General features: G+C 43.8%; 1 long non-coding RNA gene across 1 annotated transcript; it reads right to left on the bottom strand.

Annotated features, from left to right (window-relative positions):
* Positions 1–380: 380 nt before the first annotated feature.
* Positions 381–2158, bottom strand: LOC142169883 (uncharacterized). Its single transcript, XR_012699517.1, has 3 exons — positions 1255–2158; positions 703–747; positions 381–612 (listed from the first exon to the last, which is right to left on the bottom strand). It is a non-coding gene; the product is annotated as an uncharacterized LOC142169883 (long non-coding RNA).
* Between the last annotated feature and the right edge of the window lie 11267 nt (positions 2159–13425).

Raw genomic sequence — 13425 nt, 5'->3', positions numbered from 1 at the left:
TTGAGGTAAGTAACAGTTTTAAATCTGGTTTTGAGGGTATGAAACCCGGAGTTTGGTATAATGTGACTGTTTGGAGGTGGCACCCATGCCAGGTGATGGGCGTGCGGGTGTACGCCGTGAGGGATTGAGACTTGGTCCGTCCCGGGAGACTCTGAAGTCTAATAGCCTTTAATTGTGTTTATATGCATTCCTCTCTACTAGAAATTGACTGTTTTCATGTTAGAAATCATGCTTAGGCTATATTTCTACTCATGGTAGTTATACTCGGTCATAGTGATTCTTGTACAAGTTTACCTCAGTCTCTGTTATTTGTTTTTCCCTGATGATATACTGTAACACTTTGATTTAGTCTGTTTTTCCTTTCTTTATTGAGAGCTGTGAGACTAGAGAGGTTCATGACTGAGTAAGGCCGAGGGCCTGGCTGTGAGGTATTGTTGTATGGCATGTGAGTTGTCCGTGCAGATCCTTACGCTTAGTATAATTCAGAGGCCGAAAAAAACCACTGGCTACTGCATTTGTATAATTCAGTTTTCAATCCATGTTAAGGTTCCCACGATTAGGTATTTGCTCGGAAGTTCCCCAGCACATGGTGCAAGATATGTTATCTTTTTCCTGAAAATGGGAGATAATCAAAGATAAAGATCATACTCGCACTCAGCATAGCAAAAGTGACTGTAATAAGAGGAGAGTTCGAGTTCACACCTATGCATGTCAACGTCCGTGACATAGATGAATCCGGCAACATTACTGTCATGGGAAGAAAAGAAGGAAGTATATGAGATACAAAAACAGTTTTTCCTTGGGAAGGAGGGAATGAAATGGCAGGAATAAACAGCACTTTGTATAATTCCAATGAACAGCATAATACACGATAAGGTAGATGCTTCAATAGCAGAAATATATTTTGTAAGAAACAGTGATGGAAATGAAATAGTAGTTACCTCGCCAGTGAATTTTACAAATTTTAGATTACGATACTACAATTGTTACAGGAGCCAAAAAGACTAAAGAGAAAAATGCCAAATTTCCAGGCTACGTCACTAATGGATGAAACTGAGGCTCACTGTTATGTCAAACTTGTGTTATTTAAGCTTTTTAATAATAAACAGGGGTTTCTTTTACAGCTAGGACTCACAAATTGAGAGCAGTAATTCTAAAAACGAACCTCATAACCTTAAACTCTTTTAGCTAAAACAGAATAATCAAATATCACTGAGCATAAGAATGACGATAGAAAAACGAACTCAGCCTTACCTGGAAATTATTTGATCTGGTTCATTGGCATACGAGACGGCAAGAACCAAATGAAGCAAGTCCCGGTTGATACTAACTGGAACCAATCTTGTAGGATCTGCAGCAGGCTCTGCACCAATAGGTAAAGCTGAGCGTGGAGCCTGTGGTCCACCCCCAATTCGGTAGATGAACAAGTCACCGAAGTTTACTACATTAGAATGTGGTGAGAGGCCACCTACGGCTTCTCAGTTCTCCCTCCCCAAAATGGCAAAGCTATTGCCTAAATTTCATTATAATCACTATCGAGTTGTTGTGCATTGCTTGGCCAGTCCCACATATGTTAAAGCCATTTTCTTGAGTGGGTGTTTTATCAGAGGGGTAGAAGAGGAAAGTATATCAGGAAACATTTGAAAATGGACCAAATAATACAGATATCAAAAGGAAATAGAGAGTGAAAGTATGGAAAGTTGAAATTTTGGTGTTGCCAAACTATTCTTGTTAGACATTAATTAAGCTTGAGAATTGGTTTCCAGCAATTACTCGTTTGTAGAGCTGTTTTCTACAGTGTAAGAGTTGATCTTGTTTCTATTATATGGTCGCACTCTGGACAGGAAAAACTTTGTAGCATGCTAAAAGATGTATTGAAGAATCGGCCTAATGTGGATGTGGTGAAACTTCAAAAGTCTGGTGGTGTTGTATCAAGGAATGCAAAAGTACGCCAGAAAGCAAGGGGCTACAGAATAAGGGTACAGATTTCTTTATTGATTAATAATAGAGAGAGTTCGGAGTCAATCACACTCACAGTTCATGCACTGGAACATGAACACTTGCTCTAGGGGAGTGTGGTCTTCTTAGTTTTCACCTTATCCTGGTAATGCAAAACTATATACTATGGCTCGTGAGTTGTCCGTGCAGCACGTGAGTTATCTGTGCAGATCCAGATATGATATTATAGTACGTGAGTTGTCCTTGCGGATTAGCGCTTGGGCTGTAGGAGCCCCTCATGAGTCTAAACACCCCTAGTGAGCGCATGTACCTATTGAGAGTGTGTGTTGAGGGCTGAGAGCCGGGAGTATGAGCTGTTGAGATGGGTTGAGTGATTGCTGCCTTGAGAGGATGTACTTGCTTTTATTTATTGTTGCACTCAGTTGTTATCTGTTGTTGTTGTGAAATTTCTAGAAGATTCATATCTGTTTTACTTGAGCGCGAACTGATTTGACTTGTACCATAGGATTTGAAAGCATGTTCACTGTTTACTGAAAACTTTTAAAATGAACTGTACTGTATAACTCGTTACTGCTTCTCAGTTCCTTATTTATTTCTGTTACTTGATGAGTTGGTTCTACTCATGTTACACCCTGCACTTCATGTGCAGATCCAGGTGTGTTTGATCACGAAGGTCGTTGAATTCGGGCGCGATCGAGTACCGGAGACTACGAGGTAGCTGTCGGCGTCCGTAGGACCTTGTCTCTCCTTCTATATTTCTTTCTGTCTTGTATTGATACTTAGACACTAGTTGTATTTGTTTGGTTATCTAGATGCTCGTGACTTAGTGACACCCCGATGTTGGGCTATTTTTCAGTACTTATATTTTATTTGGGGGTTACCCCGTATTTATTAGAGACTACGGTTATTTTAAATGTCTTAATTAACTTCTGTTAAATTTTGAAAGTATTTTGGAAAGGGCGGCTTGCATAGTACCACGATAAGCGCCATCACGACGGTTTAGGTTTTGGGCCGTGGCAAGTTGGTATCAGAGCCTAGGTTACATAGGTCTCACGAGTCATGAGCGGGTTAGTAAAGTCTTGCGGATCGGTACGGAGACGTTTCTACTTATCTTTGAGAGGCTGCAAAACCCTTAGGAAAATTTCACATTCTTAGATTCTTGTCGTGCGAATCTGTTTATTCTGGTAATTAAACACATGCTGTTTCATTCTCTCACACAAGGTGAGGACTCGTGCTACCGGTCAGAAGGGCCAGCCACCAGTACCACCAGCCAAGGCCGCGAGAGGCCGAGGCCGCGGTAGAGGCCATGGTAGGGGCAGAGGTGCAGCCCGTACAACAGCTGGGGCAGTACCTGCAGATCCACCAGTTGTCCCATATCACGACTAGATTCTAGTTATTGATGCACCAGCTCAGGCACCACCTGTGCCTTTTGTGATTCCAGGCCTCCAGGAAGCCCTAGCTCAGCTTCTGACAGCGTGTACCGGCCTTACTCATGCGGTCTTTATCTCGACTGTCGCAACCACTTCTCAGGACGGGGGAGGCACTCAGACACCCGCCGCTCGTACACCCGAGCAGGTTGATCAGAGACTCCAGGCACCAGAGGCACCACCAGCCTAGCCGGTTGCAGCTGCTCAGGATTATGTGGTTCCTGCTATGCCTGAGGATGATCAACGTAAGTTGGAGAGGTTTGGGAGATTCCAACCTCCACCTTTCAGTGGCACAGAGAGAGAGGATGCCCAGGACTTCTTGGACAGATGTCAGAGGATACTCCGTACAGCTGGTATTCTGGAGACTTGTGGGGTCTCATTCACTATTTTTCAGTTTTCCGGGGCCGCACTCAGATCGTGGGAGACTTATGAGAGGCGTAGTCCTGTTGGCGCAGCATCCCTTACTTGGCAGCAGTTCTCCATGGTCTTTTTGGAGAAGTTTATGCCTCAGTCCCACAGAGAGGAGCTGCGCAGACAGTTTGAGCAGCTTCGCCAGGGTGATATATCTTTGACGCAGTATAAGATGCAATTCTTGGAGTTGGCCCGCCATGCTATCTGGTTGGTTCCCACAGACAGGTGAAGAATCATTAGGTTTATAGATGGTCTTACTTTTCAGCTACGGTTGCTCATGACTAGAGAGAGGGTGTCTGGTGCTACCTTTGATGAGGTTATCGACATTGCTCGGCAGATTGAGATGGTTCGCGGTCAGGAGAGGGTTGAGAGAGAGGCCTTGTGGTCAGGGTGGATTCAACGGTGCTCCTTTTAGGGGTCAGTTCCAGCACGGTAGAGGTCGTCATTTCAGACAGGCTCAGTCAGCTCGGCCATTTCACCGTGGTGCATCATCTGGCCATGGTTCTCATAGTCATCAGCAGGGCCAGTCATTATTCAGTGAACTACCGGCGCAAAGTTCTCATCATGCCCCGCCCGCTCAGGTATCCTCGGGTAGTTCTTTTGGGCATTAGATGCAACCGTTTCGTCAGAGGAGGGGTTGTTTCGAGTGCGAAGATTTTGGTCAGATTATGAGAGATTGCCCTAGGCTATTGGGTGAGACTCCACAGTGGAGTACTCGGCCAATGGAACCAGCACCAGTTCCTCCACCACCCGCTCAGCCAGCTAGGGGTGGAGCTCAGCCAGCTAGGGGCGGAGCCCAGTCAGTTAGGGGTCGCCCGAGAGGGGGGAGGCAGATCAAGGGGTGGTCAGGCCCGTTTCTATGCCCTCCCTGCCAGACCAGATGTTATTGCTTCAGATGCTGTGATTACAAGTATTGTCTCAGTTTGTCACAGAGATGCCTCTTTATTATTTGACCCTGGTTCCACGTATTCATATGTTTCCTCGCATTTCGCCCATTTTCTGGATATGCTCGTGAGTCATTAGTTTCATCTGTTCATGTATCTACTCCTGTAGGCGATACTATTATTGTGGACCGTGTATATCGGTCATGTATGGTGACTATTAGGGGTCTGGAGCCCCGAGTGGACCTTTTGCTGCTTAGTGTGGTTGACTTTGATGTGATATTGGGTATGAATTTGTTATCTCCATATCATGTTGTTCTAGATTGTCACGCTAAGACCGTGACGTTGGCGATGCCGGGATTTCCGAGGGTTGAGTAGAGCGGCTCTATAGATTATGTATCTAGTAGGGTGATTTCATATTTGAAGGTTCAACGTATGGTTGAGAAGGGTTGCCTATCTTATTTGGTGTTTGTGAGGGATGTTAGTGCAGAGACTCCTGCCATTGATTTTCTTCCGGTGGTGCGTGATTTTCCGAATGTGTTTCTTGCAGACCTGCCGGGCATGCCGCCTGACAGGGATATTGACTTCGGTATTGATTTGGTGCCGGGCACTCAGCCCATTTCTATTCCACTGTATCGTATGGCACCGGCGGAGTTGAAGGAACAAATTCAGGAACTCCTTGATAAGGGGTTTATTCGGCCTAGTGTGTCACCTTGGGGTGCGCAGGTTCTATTTGTAAAGAAGAAGGATGGTTCCATGAGGATGTACATTGATTACAGGCAGTTGAACAAGGTCACAATCAAGAACAAGTATCCTTTGCCCCGTATTGATGATTTATTTGACCAGCTTCAGGGAGTGAGAGTGTTCTCCAAGATTGATTTGAGGTCGGGTTATCACCAGCTGAAGATTCGGGATTCGGATATTCTTAAGACAGCTTTCAAGACCTGTTATGGCCATTATGAGTTCTTGGTGATGTCTTTTGGGCTGACCAATGCCCTAGTAACGTTTATGCATGTGATGAATAGTGTATTCCAGCCCTATTTGGACTCATTCGTTATTATATTCATTGATGACATCCTGGTGTACTCTCGTAGCCAGGAGGAGCATGCTCAACATTTGAGGGTTGTATTGCAGAGATTGAGGGAGGAGAAACTTTATGCAAAGTTCTCCAAATGTGAGTTTTGGCTCGGTTCAGTAGCATTCTTGGGGCACGTGGTGTCTAGTGAAGGTATTCAGGTGGATCCGAAGAAGATATAGGCAGTGCAGAGTTGGCCTAGACCGTCCTCAGCCAAGGAGATTAGGAACTTTCTTGGTTTGGCGGGTTATTACCGTCGCTTTGTGGAGGGATTTTCATCCATTGCATCGCCCTTGACCAAATTAACCCAAAAGGGTGCTGCATTCAGGTGGTCGGATAAGTGTGAGGAGAGATTTCAGAAGCTCAAGACTGCTTTGACCACAACTCTAGTGTTAGTTCTGCCATCAGCTTCAGATTCTTACACCGTGTATTGTGATGCCTCGAGGGTAGGTATTGGATGTGTTCAAATGCAGGAGGGTAGGGTGATTGCCTATGCCTCACGCAAGTTGAAGACCTATGAGAAGAACTATTATGTCCATGATCTTGAGTTAGCAGCCATTGTTGACGCCTTGAAGATTTGGCGCCATTATTTATATGGGGTTCATTGTGAGATCTATACTGATCACCGGAGTTTGCAGTATCTGTTGAAGTAGAAGGATCTTAATTTGTGTCAGCGAAGATGGTTAGAGCTTCTCAAGGACTATGATATCACAATTTTGTACAATCCGGGGAAGTCCAATGTGGTGGACGATGCTTTGAGTCGCCGAGCGGAGAGTTTGGGGAGTTTAGCATATCTCTCAGAAACAGAGAGACCCTCAGCATTGGATGTTCAGGCCTTAGTGGGCCATCTTGTCAAATTGGATATTTCAGAGCCGAGTCGGGTATTGTCTTGTGTGGTCTCCGGGTCTTCTCTTTAGGACCATATCAGGGAGCGTCAGTATGATGACCCCCACCTGCTCGTTCTTTAGGACAGGGTTCAGCGAGGTGATACTGGGGATGTGACCATTGGTGATGACGACGTGTTGAGTATGTAGGGCTGGATATGTGTGCCTAATGTAGATGGACTTTGAGAGTTGATTCTTGAGGAGGCCCACATCTCGCGGTATTCCATCCATCCGGGTGCCGCGAAGATGTACCAAGATTTGAGGCAGCACTATTGGTGGAGGCAGATGAAGAATGATATAGTTGGGTTTGTGGCTCGGTGTCTCAATTGTCAACAGGTTAAGTATAAACATCAGAGACCGGGTGGCTTGCTTCAGAGGTTAGAGACCCCAGAGTGAAAGTGGGAGCGAATAACTATGGACTTCGTAGTTGGGCTCCCATGGACTTCGAGGAAGTTTGATGCTATTTGGGTGATTGTGGATTGGCTGACCAAGTCCACTCACTTCATTCCAGTTGGTACTACTTACACTTCAGAGCGGTTGGCTGAGATTTATATCCGAGAGGTTTTTCGCCTGCATGGTATTCCAGTTTCCATCATTTCAGATAGAGGTATTCAGTTTACATCGCAGTTTTGGAGGGTTGTGCAGCAAGAGTTGGCTACACAGGTTGAGTTGAGCACAACGTTTCACCCTCAGACGGATGGGCAGTCCAAGCGCTCTATTCAGATATTGGAGGACATGTTGCGTGCTTGTATCATTGACTTTGGGGGTTCATGGGATCAGTTTCTTCCGCTTGCGGAGTTTGCATATAACAACAGTTACCAGTCAAGTATTCAGATGGCTCCGTACGAGGCTTTAAATGGGAGGAGGTATAGATCTTCGGTAGGATGTTTTAGCCAGGTGAGGCTAGGATCTTAGGTACATACTTGGTCCAGGATGCATTAGATAAGGCGAAATCGATTCAGGAGCGGCTTCGCACGACGCAGTCTAGGCAGAAGAGCTATGCAGACAGGAAGGTCCGTGATGTGTCTTTTATGGTTTGGGAGAACGTTTTGCTGAAGGTATCACCCATGAAGGGTGATATGAGGTTTGGTAAGAGGGGCAAGTTGAGCCCCCGGTTCATTGGGCCTTTTGAGGTGCTTCAGAGGATAGGGGAGATGGTTTATAAGCTTGCCTTGCCACCCAGCTTGTCGAGTGTGCATCTAGTGTTTCATCTTTCCATGCTCCGAAAGTATATTGGAGATCCGTCCCATGTTTTGGACTTCAGCACGGTTCAGTTGGAGGGTGATATGACTTATGACGTGGAGCTGGTGGCCATTTTGGATCGGCAAGTTCGGAAGTTGAGGTCAAAGGACATAGCTTCGGTGAAGGTGCAATGGAGAGGTCAGCCTGTGGAGGAGGCCACCTGGGAGACCGAGCGGGAGATGCGAAGCAGATATCCATGCCTATTCGAGACTCCAGGTATGTATCTAGACCCGTTCGAGGACGAACGGTTGTTTAAGAGGGGGAAGATGTAAGGACCCGGCCGATCGTTTCAAGCGTTATAGCCCCGTTTCCCCCATTTCTGCTTCCTTTTGTGCTTTTCAGCTATATTATAATATAACGGGTTTGTTGGTTTGGGTTCGAAGTGGTTTCAGTATGGATTGAGATGCTTAGTCTCTAAAGTAGAAGCTTAAGTTAGAAAAGTCAACCGGATGTTGAGTTATGTGTAAACGATCTCGGAATTGAATTGTGATGGTTCCATTAGCTTCGATAGGTGATTTTGGACTTAGGATCACATCTGGAATGGATTTGAATGTCCGTAGTGGAATTAGGCTTGAATTGGCGAAAGTTAGAAATTTGGCGATTTTGTCCGGCACTGGAAAATTTGATATCCGGGTCGGAATGTATTTTCGGAAGTTGGAGTAGGTTAGTGGTGTCGTTTGTGATGTGTGTGTAAAATTTGAGGTCCTTCGGACGTGGTTTGGTTGGTTTCGACATCGGTTGTCGAATTTGGAAGGTTAGAAGTTCTTAGGCTTGAATTCGAGGGTAATTTGGTGTTTTGATGTTGTTTTGAGTGATTCGGTGATTTGTCTAAGTTTGTATGTTTATATATAACTTGTTGGTATGGTTGGTTGAGGTCCCGAGGGGCTTGGAGTGTTTCCGGGTGGTTAACGGATTGTTTGAAGTTGGAAAATGCAGGTAAAGCTGCTGCTACTGGTATTTTCGCACCTGCGGAGAGGGAGCCGGAGGCGCGAGGTCGCAGGTGCGCATGGGATTTCAGAGGTGCGGAAAGTGTTGAGGTAGGTGGAGTTCGCAGGTATGGACAATGTTGAGGTAGGCTGGGTCCACAGGTGCATAGGAGAGGTCACATCTGCGAGTCTGCAGATGCAGATAGGTGCCCACAAAAGCGAAAGTAAGGAGGCCAGGCAGTGGCCACAGGTGCGAGGTCTTTTCCGCACATGCGTGGTCGTAGATGCAGATATGGAGCGCATGTATGAAGTTGGGGTTTTTATTGATTTCCGCAGGTGCGGAGGTTCTTGCGCAGATGGGGCACCGCAGGTGCGCATATTTAGCCACATGTGTGAAAGACCTGTGCAGAAACTATAAATTGAACACTTTGCGAATTTTGGTTCATTTCCACCATTTTCAAGTCTGCTTTTGGAGCTTTTGGAGTGATATTTGAAGGGGATTCAAGGGTATTCACTGAGGTAAGTTGCTTGAGCTCTATTATCATTAGCTATGGTATTTTCCCGTTAATTTCTCACCTAATTAGTAGGCTTTTTGGAGTAAAATAAGGGGTTAGGGCTTCGGATTTTGGAGAGAGTAATTTGGGGATTTGAGGGACCAAATGAGGTCAGATTTTGATGCATTTAGTATGGGTAGACTCAGGAGTGAATGGAATTTTGGGTTTTGTGACTTTTGTCAGATTTCGAGCCGTGGGCCCGGGGGGGAGGGGGGGGAGGGGGTGGCAGGTTTGAGTGAATTTCGGGCTTTGGCCTATAAATTGGTATTTTCCTTATGAGATTCATTTATTTAGCTCATATTGATCATATTTTATTACTCGTTGCTAGATTCGGGTCATTTGGAGACCGGTTCGAGAGGAAAGAGCATTCCGGAGTAGGAGTTCTACGCTGTTGAGGTAAGTAACAGTTTTAAATCTGGTTTTGAGGGTATGAAATCCAGAGATTGGTATAATGTGACTGTTTGGAGGTGGCACCCATGCCAGGTGATGGGTGTGCGGGTGTACGCCATGAGGGATTGAGACTTGGTCCGTCCCTGGAGACTGTGAAGTCTAATAGCCTTTAATTGTGTTTATATGCATTCCTCTCTACTGGAACTTGACTGTTTTCATGTTAGAAATCATGCTTAGGCTATATTTCTACTCATGGTAGTTATACTCGGTCATAGTGATTCTTGTACAAGTTTACCTCAGTCTCTGTTATTTGTTTTCCCTGATGATATACTGTAACACTTTGATTTGGGCTATTTTTCCTTTCTTTATTGAGTTGTGAGACTAGAGAGGTTCATGACTGAGTAAGGCCGAGGGCCTGGTTGTGAGGTATTGTTATATGGAATGTGAGTTATCCATGCAAATCCTTATGTTTATACTATGGCTCGTGAGTTGTCCGTGCAACATGTGAGTTGTCTGTGCGGATCCAGATATGATATTATAGCACGTGAGTTGTCCGTACGGATTAGCGCTTGGGCTGTAGGAGCCCCTCATGAGTCTAAACACCCCCAGTGAGCGCATGTACCTATTGAGAGTGTGTGTTGAGGGCTGAGAGCCGAGAGTATGAGTTGTTGAGATGGGTTGAGTGACTGATGCCTTGAGAGATTGTACTTGCTTTTATTTATTATTGCACTCAGTTGTTATCTGTTGTTGTTGTGAAATTTTTGGAAGATTCATATCTATTTTACATGAGCGCGAACTGATTTGACTTGTACCACAGGATTTGAAAGCATGTTCACTTTTTACTGAAAACTTTTAAAATGAACTGTACTATATAGCTCGTCACTGCTTCTCAGTTCGTTATTTATTTCTGTTACTTGCTGAGTTGGTTGTACTCATGCCTCACCCTGCACTTCATGTGCAGATCCAGGTGTGTTTGATCATGGAGGTCGTTGAGTTCGGGCGCGATCGAGTACCGGAGACTACGAGGTAGCTGTTGGCGTCCGCAGGACCTTGTCTCTCCTTCTATATTTCTTTTTGTCTTGTATTGATACTTAGACACTGGTTGTATTAGTTTGGTTATCTAGATACTCCTGACTTAGTGACACCCCAATGTCGGGCTATGTTTTCGCACTTATGTTTTATTTGGGTTTTACCCCGTATTTATAAGAAACTCCGGTTATTTTAAATGTCTTAATTCATTTCTGTTAAATTTTGAAAGTGTTTTGGAAAGGTCGGCTTGCCTAGTACCACGATGGGCGCTATCACAATGGGTTAGGTTTTGGGTCGTGACAATAAGGTAGGGGTAAGGTCTCCGTACACATTATCCTCCCCAAACCCCATACGTGTAGGATTTCACTGGGTTTTTTATTGTTGTTGTTGTTGTTGTTGTTGTTTTTGTTGTTGTTGTTGTTGTTGTTATAATTTAGGAAAACATTATGGAAGATGAAATCGGTAAGGGCTTGGAGGGTGGTAGGTTGCGGTCTAGGGGGCGGGGGTGGGGGGATTAGGGGGTTTGGGGATAGGTGTGGGGTGGGGAATAGGGTGAAAAAGTATTTGGAAAAATATTTCCCCTCCTTTTGGTAGGGAAATTATTTTTCTCCAATTGGAGGAAAATGAATTCATGAAAAATATATTGTTTAATACATTTAAGCTAACTACATATGAAAAATTGAAACATATTTTTCAAAAAATAATTTCCTTCACGCCAAACTGTCACAACCCAAAATTTGCATGTCGTGATGGCGCCTATCTCAATACTAGGCAAGCCGACAACCGCAATAAGCTACAATTTCTTTTAAGTTTGAAAAATATAATATTTAGATTTAATAGAAAAACCCCACACATACTAATATAAATACACTCCCAAAATCCGGTGTCACTGAGTACATGAGCATCTAAATGATAATATAGTCTGACTAATACAAGCACTGTTTGGAAATGTAGGACAATACAAATAAATGAAAGGAAAGAGAATCAAGGTCTGCGGATGTCAAATAGCTACCTCGATAGTCTCTAACAGATAATCTTCCAAAAACTAGCAATCGCCATGTCCGGAAGTACCTGAATCTACACATGAAGTGCAGAGTGTAGTATGAGTACAATCGACCCCATGTAATCAATAAGTAACGAGACTAACCTTTGGGCTGAAAGTAGTGACGAGCTCCACAGGTACAGTCCAATTTAGAAATAACAGTACAGAAATATAGGCATGCTTTCAAGTTCAACAATTAAACTCGGTACAAGTAAAATAGATAAATTATGACTGATATGAGGAATATGACATCTCTATATCTACATGCCAATATAATGGTGTATGTGATGCTCCTCCGTGGACACCTCATGTACTCACAATCTCAAAATATTCAATCACTCAGTATTGTATATGGCCAATCCAGCCCAAGGAAGATCCATCCCGTATATATATACATCAACTGACAGTCATTCACTCAGTACTGTATAAGGCCAATCCAACCCAGAAAACATCCATCCCCAGTTATAATGATCCGGACAAGATCCATGTCCAGTGAAGATCCATCCCGCAATATAAATGAATCGCGCTCACTGTGGGGGTTGTAGACTCCAGAGGGGCTCCTTCAGCCCAAGCGCTATAATAGCCAGATTCAGGCATAAATAAATAAAATATGTTGCGGTGTGCAACCCGATCCCATAAATATCACTCAAAATCTCCAGTCTCTCGGGCTCTCAATGACCTGAAAATCAACCCGACATGATGATATGATATATCAATGAATGACAACAGAGACAGAGATATGATATGCAAATGATGAATGTGACTGGGTACAAAACATACAATTCAGACAAATAATTCAACAGCAACACGACCCTATGGGTCCCATAATATCGGCACGTAGCCTAAACATGATCTTTAACATGAGTCTCAGCTCTATTTGCTCTAACACATGGAGGATATGTGGATAATGGCATGATTCTTTAATTATACAACTCCACAAAATTTATTTAAGTCACAATTTCTATGGTGCACGCCCACACGCCCGTCACCTAGCATGTGCGTCACCTCCATACAATTTACATAATACAAAATTCAGGAATAAATACCCTCAGAACCAAATGTAGAAGTGTAACTTACCTCAAACCGTGTAATTATTTATTGCAATATACCCTTGCGTCGCGAATTGGCCTCCGAACGCCTCGAATCTAGTCACAATTAATTCGATACAGTTAACACAAATTATAGGAATTAATTACATATGAAAATACTAAGTTTTCCAAAAAAATTCGAAATTCCACACAAAAATTGCCAGTGGGTCCCACGTCTCAAAATCTGATAAAACTCACAAAATCCGACAACCCATTCAATTACGAGTCCAACCATACTAGTTTCACTCAAATCCGACTCCGAGTCAACATTCAAATCCCCAAAAATTCGTTTTCTACAATTTTTCCAAATTTTCCATCTCAAAATACTAATTAAATGATGAAAACAATGATATATTCATGTATTTTAACTAAATCCTAGTTAGAATCACTTACCCCGATGAATTTCTTAAAAATTTCATGAAAAATCGTCACAAACCGAGCTCCCAAAGTCCAAATATGAAATAATACTCTAACTATCGTTCATATAGTACAAAATCTGATCTCCCATTGTGCTGAC

The sequence above is a fragment of the Nicotiana tabacum genome, chromosome 15 (assembly GCF_000715075.1).
Source record: "Nicotiana tabacum cultivar K326 chromosome 15, ASM71507v2, whole genome shotgun sequence".
Lineage (NCBI taxonomy): Eukaryota > Viridiplantae > Streptophyta > Magnoliopsida > Solanales > Solanaceae > Nicotiana > Nicotiana tabacum.
This window is presented reverse-complemented; position numbering and strand designations above follow the sequence as displayed.